The sequence below is a fragment of the Oncorhynchus nerka genome, unplaced genomic scaffold (genome assembly GCF_034236695.1).
Source record: "Oncorhynchus nerka isolate Pitt River unplaced genomic scaffold, Oner_Uvic_2.0 unplaced_scaffold_5148, whole genome shotgun sequence".
In the NCBI taxonomy this organism is placed as follows: domain Eukaryota; kingdom Metazoa; phylum Chordata; class Actinopteri; order Salmoniformes; family Salmonidae; genus Oncorhynchus; species Oncorhynchus nerka.
In genome coordinates, this window is record NW_027036159.1 from 1 (window position 1) to 12,938 (window position 12,938).

A 12,938-nucleotide genomic window follows, 5' to 3' on the forward strand; every position below is an offset into this window, starting at 1 on the left:
TATAGACCCAGACCCTCCTTATTGACCTAGACCCTCCTTATTGACCCAGACCCTCCTTATAGACACAGACCCTCCTTATAGACCCAGACCCTCCTTATAGACCCAGACCCTCCTTATAGACCCAGACCCTCCCTATAGACCCAGATCCTCCTTTTAAACCCAGACCCTCCTTATAGACCCAGACCCTCCCTATAGACCCAGACCCTCCTCATAGACCCAGACCTTCCCTAAAGACCCAGACCCTCCTTATAGATCCAGACTCTCCTTATTGACCCAGACCCTCCCTATAGACCCAGACCCTCCTTATAGACCCAGACCCTCCCTATAGACCCAGACCCTCCCTATAGACCCAGACCCTCCTCATAGACCCAGACCTTCCCTAAAGACCCAGACCCTCCTTATAGATCCAGACTCTCCTTATTGACCCAGACCCTCCCTATAGACCCAGACCCTCCTTATAGACCCATACCCTCCTTATAGACCCATACCCTCCGTATTGACCCAGACCCTCCCTATAGACCCAGACCCTCCTTATAGACCCAGACCCTCCTTATAGACCCAGACCCTCCTTATAGTCCCAGACCCTCCTTATAGACCCAGACCCTCCCTATAGACCCTCCCTATCGGAGTGTGTTCCTTCCTTTAACCCCATCCTGTCCAGATAGAGATCTCCATCTATGAGGACCGAGGCTCCAGTGGCTCCTGCTCAGGCTCCAGCTCTACGTCCGGCAGCAGTGCTCGGTGACCGGGTACATGTCACCTCCTCGCCACCTCCCCGGTCCCTGGAACGCTACACCCAACCACAGTGTTCGGTGACTGGGTCCACGGCACCTCTACCCCCCTGATCCCTGGAGCTCTACAACCCTGGTCCCTTAGAGAACCACCCCGACAGCAGTGCTTGGTGGGCTGGGTATGCCTCACCTACTGCAACCACAATGGCCCTGACCGTAACAAACTTGAGCTAACCGACCGAACATTCGATCGCAACTGAACCACATGGACTGAAGCAGATCAAGCTGAATCTATCAACGTTGGGAATATTGACGATTTAAAATTGCATTTTGGTTACGTCCCAAATGACAGCTTCTTCAGGCCCTGGTAAAAAAGACACTATATAGGGAGCCATTTGGGACACAAGTCCTCCTATAGTGCACTAGTTTGGGGCTCTGGTTAAAAGTAGTGCACTAGTTTGGGGCTCTGGTTAAAAGTAGTGCACTGTGTTTGAAGATAGTAGTGTTCAAGATAGGGACTAGGGTGTCATTTGATATGGAACGATGATGGACTACTACACACCTACCTGTATTCATTAGTGCACATCGTAGTGAAACTTTGAACCAGGGAAAACAGTTCTTATTGGACACGTTTCAGGTAGTCCCTCTACTGTTTCAGTTGGTTTTCTGCCGTTTGCTGTCTTGTGAATAGGCCCACGACCCAGACACGTACTGTAGGAGATCTAGGGTACTTCCCAAATGGCACCTTATTCCCTATATAGTGTTCTAATTCTGACCTGGGCCCTAGTAGTGCACTATATAGGGAATAGGGAGCCATTTGGGATGTAGCACTACACAGCTTGGCTGAGATGTAAACCACATGGATGGGCTGATAGTAGCAAACAGATGAATGCAGCTCGTTCCATCCAGAGACATATATATTAGCCTGTATAAATGGCTCAGGTACCATCCACTGGTCAGTGTCACGATGCAGCTTGGTATCAAACACTCCACAACCCAGCTATCCTCGTCTTCAGTGCTGAACCACCAGCTCTCCTAGATCATGATTATGCAAATACACAGCTACCTGTATAGACTATGTAGCATCCTTTAACATAGTGTTCTTCAGTCCTGGTGTTTTAGTGCTCGCCTGGAACAAAAGCCTGCACCAGGACCCTGTAATAAAGTCATGAACAATTCTTCCTGCACGCGCACAAACACTGCTTCCTTTTTGCTACACAAACCCTCCTCCAAAGAACCATAAACTGCCAAAATGTCATTATTTATTGATGTGAAAAGCGTCTGCCTTTTTATTTTCATCTGGGACATGTTTATGCAAAGTGAGGGAACTGGAACCTTCATTAAAGTAGAGAACTGGAATTTTCATTAAGTAGAGAACTGGAACAGCTAATTAAAGTAGAGAACTGGAACCTTCATTAAAGTAGAGAACTGGAACCTTCATTAAAAGTGAGAGAACTGGAACCTTCATTAAAGTAGAACTGAACCTTCATAAAAGTAGAGAACTGGAACCTTCATTAAAGTGAGAACTGGAACCTTCATTAAAGTGAGAACTGGAACCTTCATAAAAGTAGAGAACTGGAACCTTCCTTCCAAGTAGAGAACTGGAACCTTCATAAAAGTAGAGAACTGGAACCTTCATTAAAGTAGAGAACTGGAACCTTCATAAAAGTAGAGAACTGGAACCTTCATTAAAGTAGAGAACTGGAACCTTCATTAAAGTAGAGAACTGGAACCTTCATTAAAGTAGAGAACTGGAACCTTCATAATGCTTGTTGTTGTTGTTGTTGTTTGATTCTCATGATCAGAAGAACTTTAATAAATAACCACTGCTCTTCCATCACTCCATTTTAACATGTCATTCTTTTTCACTGTAAGGGAAATACCCACTGGGCACACACTGGTTTAGAATTCCATGGCATTTCAGTGGAATAGACGTTGAATTGACTTCTCTAGTCTGGTAAGTATCTTCTCTCTCCCCAGAACCTAATCAAGCATCTGATGCAATTATGTGAGATTTTCGATCTGGGTTTCCGAGATTACATTCAGTATCACACCGTTTTCAAACTGTTACAGACAACATGCCTAAACGTTCCATTCACTTTCTGATGCTCCAGACCATCACACACAATGATTGCCAAAGGCCTTATTATTTGATCCAACTGAGCATGCTGCCCCCAAAAAAGAAGTTCATAGTTGTCCAGAGTTGAGGGGTCAAGGGTCACTCCTTCTAGCATCATACATGTCAAAGTTCATCCGGTAGGACCTTGACACTCCTGGAGCATCATTGAGTCCATGGGAGGGCTGTGGTCAAAAGTAGTGCACGATATAGGGATTGACCAGGGCTGTTGTCAAAAGTAGTGCACTATATAGGGATTGACCAGGGCTGTTGTCAAAAGTAGTGCACTATATAGGGATTGACCAGGGCTGTTGTCAAAAGTAGTGCACTATATAGGGATTGACCAGGGCTGTTGTCAAAAGTAGTGCACTATATAGGGATTGACCAGGGCTGTTGTCAAAAGTAGTGCACGATATAGGGATTGACCAGGGCTGTTGTCAAAAGTAGTGCACGATATAGGGATTGACCAGGCTGTTGTGGAACTCAGTCAACAATAAGAGGATTGACCAGGGGCTGTTGTTCAGACCATGGAGGGCCACTAGAAATAGGGGGAGAGCCCAGGGCTGTTGTCAGGAAGAGTGGACCCCCTGGAAGAACGGAGCTACAGGGGCTGAGAGATGGAGAAAGAGGGTAGTAACGTCAGTGGGTACCGTCTAGGGTTAGTCTGAAGTTGACCAGGCTACCATTTGGAACTCAGTAAGCAATCCCCAGGGTTAGTCATGTGACTGAGTGGGGCCTCAGGGTTATCTCCGTTCAGAGTGGGCACCGCCCAGGGTTATCTAGAGGGTAGTAAGGAGGAGAGCTTCCAGGGAGGAGGGTACCGTCGGGTTGAGGAGGGGACCCCCTGGTTAGTGAGGGCAGTAACTACCGTCTAGGTTAGTGATGGAGAAAGAGGGTCTAGGGTTAGTGAGGGTTGAGTGGGTACCGTCTAGGGTTAGTCTGAGGGTAGTAAACGAGTGGGTGCACCGTCTAGGGTTATCTGAGGTTGAGGGTAGGGTTAGTCTGAGGGTAGTGACAGCGTCTAGGGTTATCTGAGGGTAGTAACGAGTGGGCACCGTCTAGGTTAGTCTGAGGGTAGTAACGAGTGGGTACCGTCTAGGGTTAGTCTGAGGGTAGTAACGAGTGGGCAACCGTCTAGGGTTAGTCTGAGGGTAGTAACGAGTGGGTACCGTCTAGGGGTTAGGGTAGTGGGTGGGTACCGTCTAGGGTTAGTGAGGGTAGTAACGAGTGGGTACCGTCTAGGGTTAATCTGAGGGTAGCAACGAGTGGGTACCGTCTAGGGTTATCTGAGGTAGTAAACGAGTGGGTACCGTCTAGGGTAGTGAGGGTAGTGATGAGTGGGTACCGTCTAGGGTTAATCTGAGGTAGTGACGAGTGGGTACCGTCTAGGGTTAGTCTGAGGGTAGTGACTGAGTGGGTACCGTCTAGGGTTAGTCTGAGGGTAAGTGACGTGAGGTACAGTGGGTACCGTCTAGGGTTAGTCTGAGGGTAGTAACGAGTGGGTACGTCTAGGTTGGGGTCTGAGGGTAGTAACGAGTGGGTACCGTCTAGGGTTAGTCTGAGGGTAGTAACGAGTGGGTACCGTCGTCTGGGTTACCGTCTGAGGGTAGCAACGAGTGGGCACCGTCTAGGGTTAGTCTGAGGGTAGTAACGAGTGGGTACCGTCTAGGTTAGTCTGAGGGTAGTGAAAGTGGGCACCGTCTAGGGTTAGTCTGAGGGTAGTAAACCAGTGGGTACGGTCTAGGGGTTAGTCTGAGGGTAGTAACGAGTGGGTACCGTCTAGGGTTAGTCTGAGGGTAGTGACGAGTGGGCACCGTCTAGGGTTAGTCTGAGGGGTTAGGCACCGTGAGGGTTAGTGAGGGTAGTGAGTGGCACCGTCTAGGGTTATCTGATCTGCAGTGGGTACCGTCTAGTTAGTCTGAGGGTAGTAACGCAGTGGGTACCGTCTAGTGCTCTGAAGTTAGTCTGAGGGTAGTAACGAGTGGGTACAAATCTAGGGTTAGTCTGAGGTAGTACGGGATGGGGTACCGTCTAGGGTTAGTCTGGGGGGTAGTGACGAGTGGGTACCGTCTAGGGTTAGTCTGAGGGTGGTGCAACGGTGGGTACCGTCTAGGGTTGAATCTGAGGGTAGTGACGAGTGGGTACCGTCTAGGGTTAGTCTGAGGGTAGTGACGAGTGGGTACCGTCTAGGTTATCTGAGGGTAGTGGGTGTGTGCGGTGGGTACCGTCTAGGTTAGTCTGAGGGTAGTGACAGTGGGTACCGTCTAGGGTTAGTCTGAGGGTAGTGACGAGTGGGTACCGTCTAGGTTAGTCTGAGGGTAGTAGCGAGTGGGTACCGTCTAGGGTTAGTCTGAGGGTAGTAACGAAAGTGGGCACCGTCTAGGGTTAGTCTGAGGGTAGTAAACAAGTGGGTACCGTCTAGGGTTAGTCTGAGGGTAGTAAGTGGGAAATGGGTACCGTCTAGGGTTAGTCTGAGGGTAGTAACGAGTGGGTACCGTCTAGGGTTAGTCTGAGGGTAGTAACAGTGGGTACCGTCTAGGGTTAGTCTGAGGGTAGTAACGAGTGGGTACCGTCTAGGGTTAGTCTGAGGGTAGTAGCAGTGGGTACCGTCTAGGGTTAGTCTGAGGGTAGTGACGAGTGGGTACCGTCTAGGGGTTGAGGTCTGAGTGGGTAGTCTAGGGATCTGGGTACCGAGTGGTACGTCTAGGTTAGTCTGAGGGTAGTAACGAGTGGGTACCGTCTAGGGTTAGTCTGAGGGTAGTAACGAGTGGGTACCGTAATGCTAGGGTTAGTCTGAGGTAGTGACGAGTGGGTACCGTCTAGGGTTAGTCTGAGGGTAGTGGACCGTCAGGGAGTGGGGCACCGTCTAGGGTTAGTCTGAGGGTAGTGACGAGTGGGTACCGTCTAGGGTTAGTCTGAGGGTAGTGCGAGTGGGTACCGTCTAGGGTTAGTCTGAGGGTAGTGACGAGTGGGTACCGTCTAGGTTAGTCTGAGGGTAGTAACGAGTGGGTACCGTCTAGGTTAGTCTGAGGGAGGTAGTAAACCAATCTAGGGTTAGTCTGAGGTATTAGCAGTGGTGCCGTCTAGGGTTAGTCTGAGGAGGGTGGGTACCGTCTAGGGTTAAGGTATGTAGAGTGGGTACGGTCTAGGGTTAGTCTGAGGGTAGAAAATCTAGTGGGTACCGTCTAGGGGTTAGTCTGAGGTAGGTGGAGTGGGTCTGAGTCTAGGTTAGTCTGAGGGTATGATGAGTGGGTACCGTCTAGGGTTAATCTGAGGGTAGTGAGTGGGTACCGTCTAGGGTTAGTCTGAGGGTAGTGATGAGTGGGTACCGTCTAGGGTTAATCTGAGGTGGCCCAGTGGGTACCGTCTAGGGTTAGTCTGAGGTAGTAACGAGTGGGTACCGTCTAGGGTTAGTCTGAGGGTAGTAACGCAGTGGGTACCGTCTAGGGTTAGTCTGAGGGTAGCAACGAGTGGGTACCGTCTAGGTTAGTCTGAGGGTAGTAACGAGTGGGTACCGTCTAGGTTAGTCTGAGGGTAGTAACAGTGGGTACCGTCTAGGGTTAGTCTGAGGGGGTAGTGACGAGTGGGTACCGTCTAGGGTTAGTCTGAGGGTAGTAACGAGTGGGTACCGTCTAGGGTTAGTCTGAGGGTAGTAACGAAAGTGGGTACCGTCTAGGGTTAATCTGAGGGTAGTAACAGTGGGTACCGTCTAGGGTTAGTCTGAGGGTAGTAACGAGTGGGTACTGTCTAGGGGTTAGTCTGAGTAACGAGTGGGTACTGTTGGTAGGTAAAAGGAGAGGGAACGAGGAGGAGAGCACCAGGCATATCATCAGCCCCCTCCATCCCTCTCTACTCACCCACACATGCCCTCCCGTCCTTGGTGGGCTTGTGGCCCCTGGAACATGTCTTCCTGGGGCCACAGTTATAGTGGCCGTAGGTGTTGATGCAGACTGGACTTGGCTCTTAGGGCACACTGGGGGCCCACTCTGTTGCTTACACTCGTTGTTGTCTGGGGGAGGGTGTTAAGGATTTCATCCCAACAAACATTTGGTTGATAAAATATTTTCATAACTAAATATTTTCTTGAAAGAGAGTCTGATTCACTAGTTGTTGTCTGGCACGGGGCAGGGGAGGGCCAGGGTGGTTGGTGAGGGAGATGGGAGGGGGGGTAGTGAGGCATGAGGTAGTGAGACAAGGGGCGGGTGAATAGAGGGGGTTGGGGGGCAGTGTGAGGGAGAAGGGTCAGATGGAGGGATGGAAAAGGTATGGGAATAATTGATTACGGATAAGATCTTGTGCTTTGAAAAGATAGTTGGATTCCATCAATGTTGTTGTATTGATTTATTAGGGATGGTTAATTATTCTAAAACAAAAGAGCAAAGGGGAACAGTTTGACTTGTCAAGAAAAACAAAGAAAAGTAGAACAATAAGTTAACACTTACAGAGAAGATGACACTTATGAAAGATCGAAGCAAAACAGAGATAATCTACTAGTTCAAATGACAAACCAAATGGAGTGTCATTGGTCTTCGATAGTATACATTATCTTGATGACAAGGCATATTTATTTTATTTTTTTGCTTCAAGGCATCTCATTCACTGCCCTCATATACCTGCAGAGATAGAGAGGACCAGAGAGGAGCGAGAATGAGAGAGCGAGCAGAACTTAATTTATTCATCTGTATGTTTTACTATATTGTAAATGTTGTTATATTCCATCTATTCTCTGCCAGACAAGACAGATCTACATACCTGCACAGCGGCCATTCTTGACAAAGAATCCTTCCCCACACTGAAAAAGACCAGGACATCAGTTCAAAGACATTTCCCAGCTCCACCATTTTGAATGCTAACAGAATGTAGTTGATGATTCCGTCTCTTCTATTTCATCTGATGCTGTTGGGAGAAAGTCTAACATGCTGACTGCACCGGGCGGCCGCATGTTGATTTTGTCCACCCACACCAGACGCGATCAGAACACGTTGAAATATCAAATTAACTTTGAACCAACTATATTAATTTGGAGACCGGTTGAAAAGCATTAAACATTTATGGCAATTCAGCTAGCTTGCTGTTGCTAGCTAATTTGTCCTGGGATATAAACATTGGGTTGTTATTTTACCTGAAATGCACAAGGTCCTCTACTTTGACAATTAATCCGAGTTTGTTTCTAGAAATCTCTCCTCCTTCAGGCTTCTTCTTCTTTGGACTTTATATGGCAGTTGGCAAACAACTTTAAGGTGCATTACCACCACCAACTGGACTGGAGTGTGGACCTCAGTTCATCTTTCAATCACACACGTGGGGCCTCCCGGGTGGCGCAGTGGTTAAGGGCGCTGTACTGCAGCGCCAGCTGTGCCACCAGAGACTCTGGGTTTGCGCCCAGGCGACGGACAATTGGCCTAGGTTGCCAGGTGCACGGTGTTTCCTCCGACACATTGGTGCGGCTGGCTTCCGGGTTGGATATCGGATGTGTGCTGTGTTAAGAAGCAGTGCGGCTTGGTTGGGTTGTGTATCGGAGGACTCATGACTTTCAACCTTCGTCTCTCCTGAGCCCGTACGGGAGTTGTAGCAATGAGACAAGATAGTAGCTCCTAAACAATTAGATACCATGAAATTGGGGAGAAAAAGGGGTAAAATTCAACAACAAAAAAACAAAAACAAAAAAAATCACCCACGTGGTTTATATGCTACTAAAAACCAATGAGGAGATCGGAGAGGCGGGACTTGCACCAAATAGAATCAAGTTCTATTTTAGCGCCTTTTTACACAGACACTCATTGACGCGCGCGAGCACTGTGGATGCACTGTGTGAGGTCAGCATGTAACGGTTAGGAATCTCCACACAATGTAATTAAACAGAAAAACTACTGTTGTCATTGGGTAAGAATGTAGTCGCTGGTGATGGATTGGCTGAAACTTTTACCCAGGGTCATAGTTCATATGTCGTGGTGTAAGTCCGCAGAGCGTACCTGGGTATCAGGGGTCACTCCTCCCCCTCTTTAGGGTAGCCAATCTCCATCACAGAGTTCATGTCACTAGGCTGTAGTGGGCGGGCCACGGAACGGCCATCCGGCCAATAGACCTCCACCACGGTGACCTCGTCCTTGCCTGTGAGCCAATGTGAAGAAAGGAAGATAAATACACAAGCTATCCAGAACTACTAGCTAATATGTCTACAAGATGTCTACTGCACAGGAGGTTGGTGGCACCTTAAATCGGGCAGAACAGGCGTGTGGTAATGACTGGAGCGGAATGGTATCAAATACATCCAATTATTTCAAGGTGTTTGATGCCATTCAATGTGCTCCGTTCCAGACATTATTATGAGCCGTCCTCCCCTCAGCAGCCTCCACTGCGCCCTATGCACTCGTGGAGATCTGAGAGGATTTGATTGGGAGAAGCAGTATGGCGAAACTTCCACATCCTAGCCAGAGGGGAAATTGGAGCAATTATCATATTGACTGCAGCTATTAAATCCTTTCAGATCTCTACAAGTACATAGGGTCTAGGGGTCCATTTGGGATTAGGCCGTAAATGGGAAGTAAACAGGAAGTTACCCAGTCCAAAGTGGGCGACAGGCTCCATCTCACAGAGGTACCCGAGCCGCTGTCGATGATGCGCATGAGAGCCCCACTCCGATTGGTGTAGGCCGTGACCCGGGCCCCGCGGGCGAAGGAGCCGAACCGCGTGCGAGGGATTACACGCAGCCAGTGATTGGACGAGCCCTGTCAGGGTCAAAGGTCAGAGGGTAAACCTGATGGGTCAGGAATATGTCGGGTGATATCATGGGCCCTGTTCAAACACTTGAGTTCATCCTCCTTCCTTCCATATAAATATGATAATAAACAAGGAGATAACACATTGATTTGGAATCGTCGCCTTGCATTAAAATATCTAAATGAAATCTCATCCGCTTGCAGTAATTCTCCACCAGGGGACAGTAATGAGGTCGTGACCATAGAGAGAAAAGGGGGTCTGGATGGATAGAACCCGTTGGAGCAGGATCAGTACTCCAGCACTGCTGTTCAATCACCAATATTAGCATAGAGCTTGAAATAAGAAGAAAATGGACTACTTTAAAATGGAGAAAGCCCATGCTGTCACAGGAGCCATTATGGCTATACAGTATGGGTAGACTGTACACCAGGGGTCCCCAAACTTTTTCCTGTGAGGGCCACATAACTTTTCCCTTCTCTGATGGGGGGCCGGTGTCAGTTTGTAACAGAAAAAGTGTGACGATCGTAGGGGAGCTTAAAAATTTTATTGTTTTCCAGAAAGCCACACATAACCAAATAACCCTTTCCAGGTTCTTTACAGAAAAAAAGTCAGGAAACAAATAATAACACTATTAATGAAATAAATAATAACTAAATAACCCCCCTCTGAGTTCTTCACAGAAAAAACAGGAAATAAATAATAACTAAATAACTCTCTCTGGGTTCTTCATAGAAAAAAAAGCCATGGAACATTAACTTTCTGTCGTGCCATGCACAATCTTAACAGATAAAAGTTCAGCTCAGTTGTCAGAGCAGAATCTCTCTGACACATATGAGCAGTCTCTTAAAGTTCTTGTGTTTCTTCCTTATAATCCTTTTGTAGGTTCCAGTAGGCTTGTAGACACCGCTGTTTGCAGCTCTCTCTCATCAACTTCCCTGTGAAAACCACAAAAGAAGCAGGTTGAGAAACTGAACTAAGTGATACAGCACCTACACAGCACAATACATTTCACTACCAGTATGGTTGTAAAGATGGATTTTATCCCAGTAGATTTTATTATGATTATATTTGTTTATGCTCAGAATGACTCATTCAAGTCAGAAAAGTGAGCTTACCTATGTATGTTCATCAGTGTGAACTGTGGGCCTGGCTGGTGAGAAGTTGAATATCAGGTTCCATTCTAGTTACAGCCAGTCTCAAGCACTGATGCAAATGTTCATCTGTCAATCTTGATCTCATCGGGGTTTTCAGCAGTTTCATGCGAGAAAAGGTTTTCTCGCAGATATACGTGCTGCCAAAAAACTGTGGACATTTTCACTGCGTGTTTTTTGATGTTTGGATATGTGTCGTTTGGGAGGGCGGCATAGAAGTCAATGAGACTGTTGGGCTTGAATGCGTCTTTCAGAACATCACAGTTCTGTAACTCAGCCAACTCAAACTGATATGAAGGCTGGGAATAAAAATGAGCAGTTGCGCTGTGTCTTGCACGTCCGTGCTCTCATCCAGTGCTAATGAAAAAAGTCAAATTCTTTTGTCTTCTGCTGCAGCTGGGCATATACATTACTCCCGATTTCTTCAACGCGTCTGGTGATTGTACTCGCCGACAGACTTACGGCATTAAATGCATCTTTCTTCTCGGGACACACCTCCTCCGCGACATCCATCCATACATTCTTAACAAACTCTCCGTCAGTGAAAGGCTTACCGCTTCTTGCTATCAGTTTAGCAACCCAAAGCTGGCCCGAACGGATGCCTGGTTCAGCTGAGCTTGGCGTACAAATGTATTCTGCTGAGATAGTAGTCCACTTTTTAGCTTTGAGAGTTTGTCTGCTCGTATTTGGCCTTGCAAGCTATCGTACTTGTCTTTGTGACGGGATTCATAGTGTCGGCGAAGATTGTATTCTTTGAATACCGCCACCGTCTCTTGACAGATGAGACAAACAGCCTTTTCTTTGCATTGAACAAAAAAAAAAATGTTTGTCCACTGCAGGTTAAATACCCTGCATTCTGAATCAATTTTTCTCTTACCTAACCTTTTCGCCATTATTCCGTTCTCTCTTTGACAGGGCCGGGCCTAGGATCTGGAGGCCAAATAGGAAAAAAATTCGATAGCGTCTCTGGTATTGTTCAGAGGGCCGGGCCAAATGTGCTGACGTGCCGTATCCGGCCCGCGGGCCGTAGTTTGGTGACCACTGCTGTACACTGTCCCTCTCTCAGCACATATCAAAGCTGCAGGCTAAAGTTCAATCTAGACTTGGTTTCCTCTATCGTAGTCGCTCCTCTTTCACCCCAGCTGCCAAACTAACCCTGATTCAGATGACCATCCTATCAATGCTAGATTACAGGTCAGCAGGTAAGGGTGCTCTCGAGCGGCTAGATGTTCTAGATTCGGCCATCAGATTTGCCACCAACGCTCCTTATAGGACACATCACTGCACTCAATACTCATCATCTCTGTATACCCGTCGCAAGACCTACTGGTTGATGCTTATTTATAAACCCCCCCCAAGATATCTACTGCAGCCCACATCCTCCCCATACAACATCCCTTCTGCCAGTCACATTCTGTTAAAGGTCCCCAAAGCACATACATCCCTGGGCCACTCCTCTTTTCAGTTCGCTGCAGCTAGCGACTGGAACGAGCTGCAACAAACACTCAAACTGGACAGTTTTATCTCAATCTCTTCATTCAAAGACTCAATCATGGACCCTCTTACTGACATTTGTTGCTCCTTTGCATGATGTATTGTTGTCTCTACCTTCTTGCCCAATAATGTTTGTACCATGTTTTGTGCAGCTACCATGTTGTTGTCATGTTGAGTTGCTACCATGTTGTTGTCATGTTGAGTTGCTACCATGCTGTGTTGTCATGTGTTGCTGCCTTGCTATGTTGTCATGTTGAGTTGCTACCATGTTGTTGTCATGTTGAGTTGCTACCATGCTGTGTTGTCATGTGTTGCTGCCTTGCTATGTTGTCATGTTGAGTTGCTACCATGTTGTTGTCATGTTGAGTTGCTACCATGCTGTGTTGTCATGTGTTGCTGCCTTGCTATGTTGTCATGTTGAGTTGCTACCATGTTGTTGTCATGTTGAGTTGCTACCATGTTGTTGTCATGTGTTGCTGCCTTGCTATGTTGTTGTCTTAGGTCTCTCTTTATGTAGTGTTGTCTCGCTTGTCGGGATGTGCATTTTGTCCTATATTTATATGTTATTTTTATTTATTGAATATATATATATTTTAATCCCAGCCCCCATCCTCGTAGGAGGTCTTTTGCCTTTTGGTAGGGCGTCATTGTAAATAAGAATTTGTTCTTAAGAATTGCCCTAGTTTAATAAAATAAATATATTATAAATATGGCAAAGATGCGCCG

General features: G+C 47.2%; 1 long non-coding RNA gene across 1 annotated transcript; it reads right to left on the minus strand.

Moving 5' to 3' along the window:
- Positions 1–7,173: 7,173 nt before the first annotated feature.
- LOC115125457 (uncharacterized) lies at positions 7,174–10,214 on the minus strand. Its single transcript, XR_010462073.1, has 4 exons — positions 9,408–10,214; positions 8,820–8,958; positions 7,600–7,639; positions 7,174–7,460 (listed from the first exon to the last, which is right to left on the minus strand). It is a non-coding gene; the product is annotated as an uncharacterized LOC115125457 (long non-coding RNA).
- Positions 10,215–12,938: the final 2,724 nt, after the last annotated feature.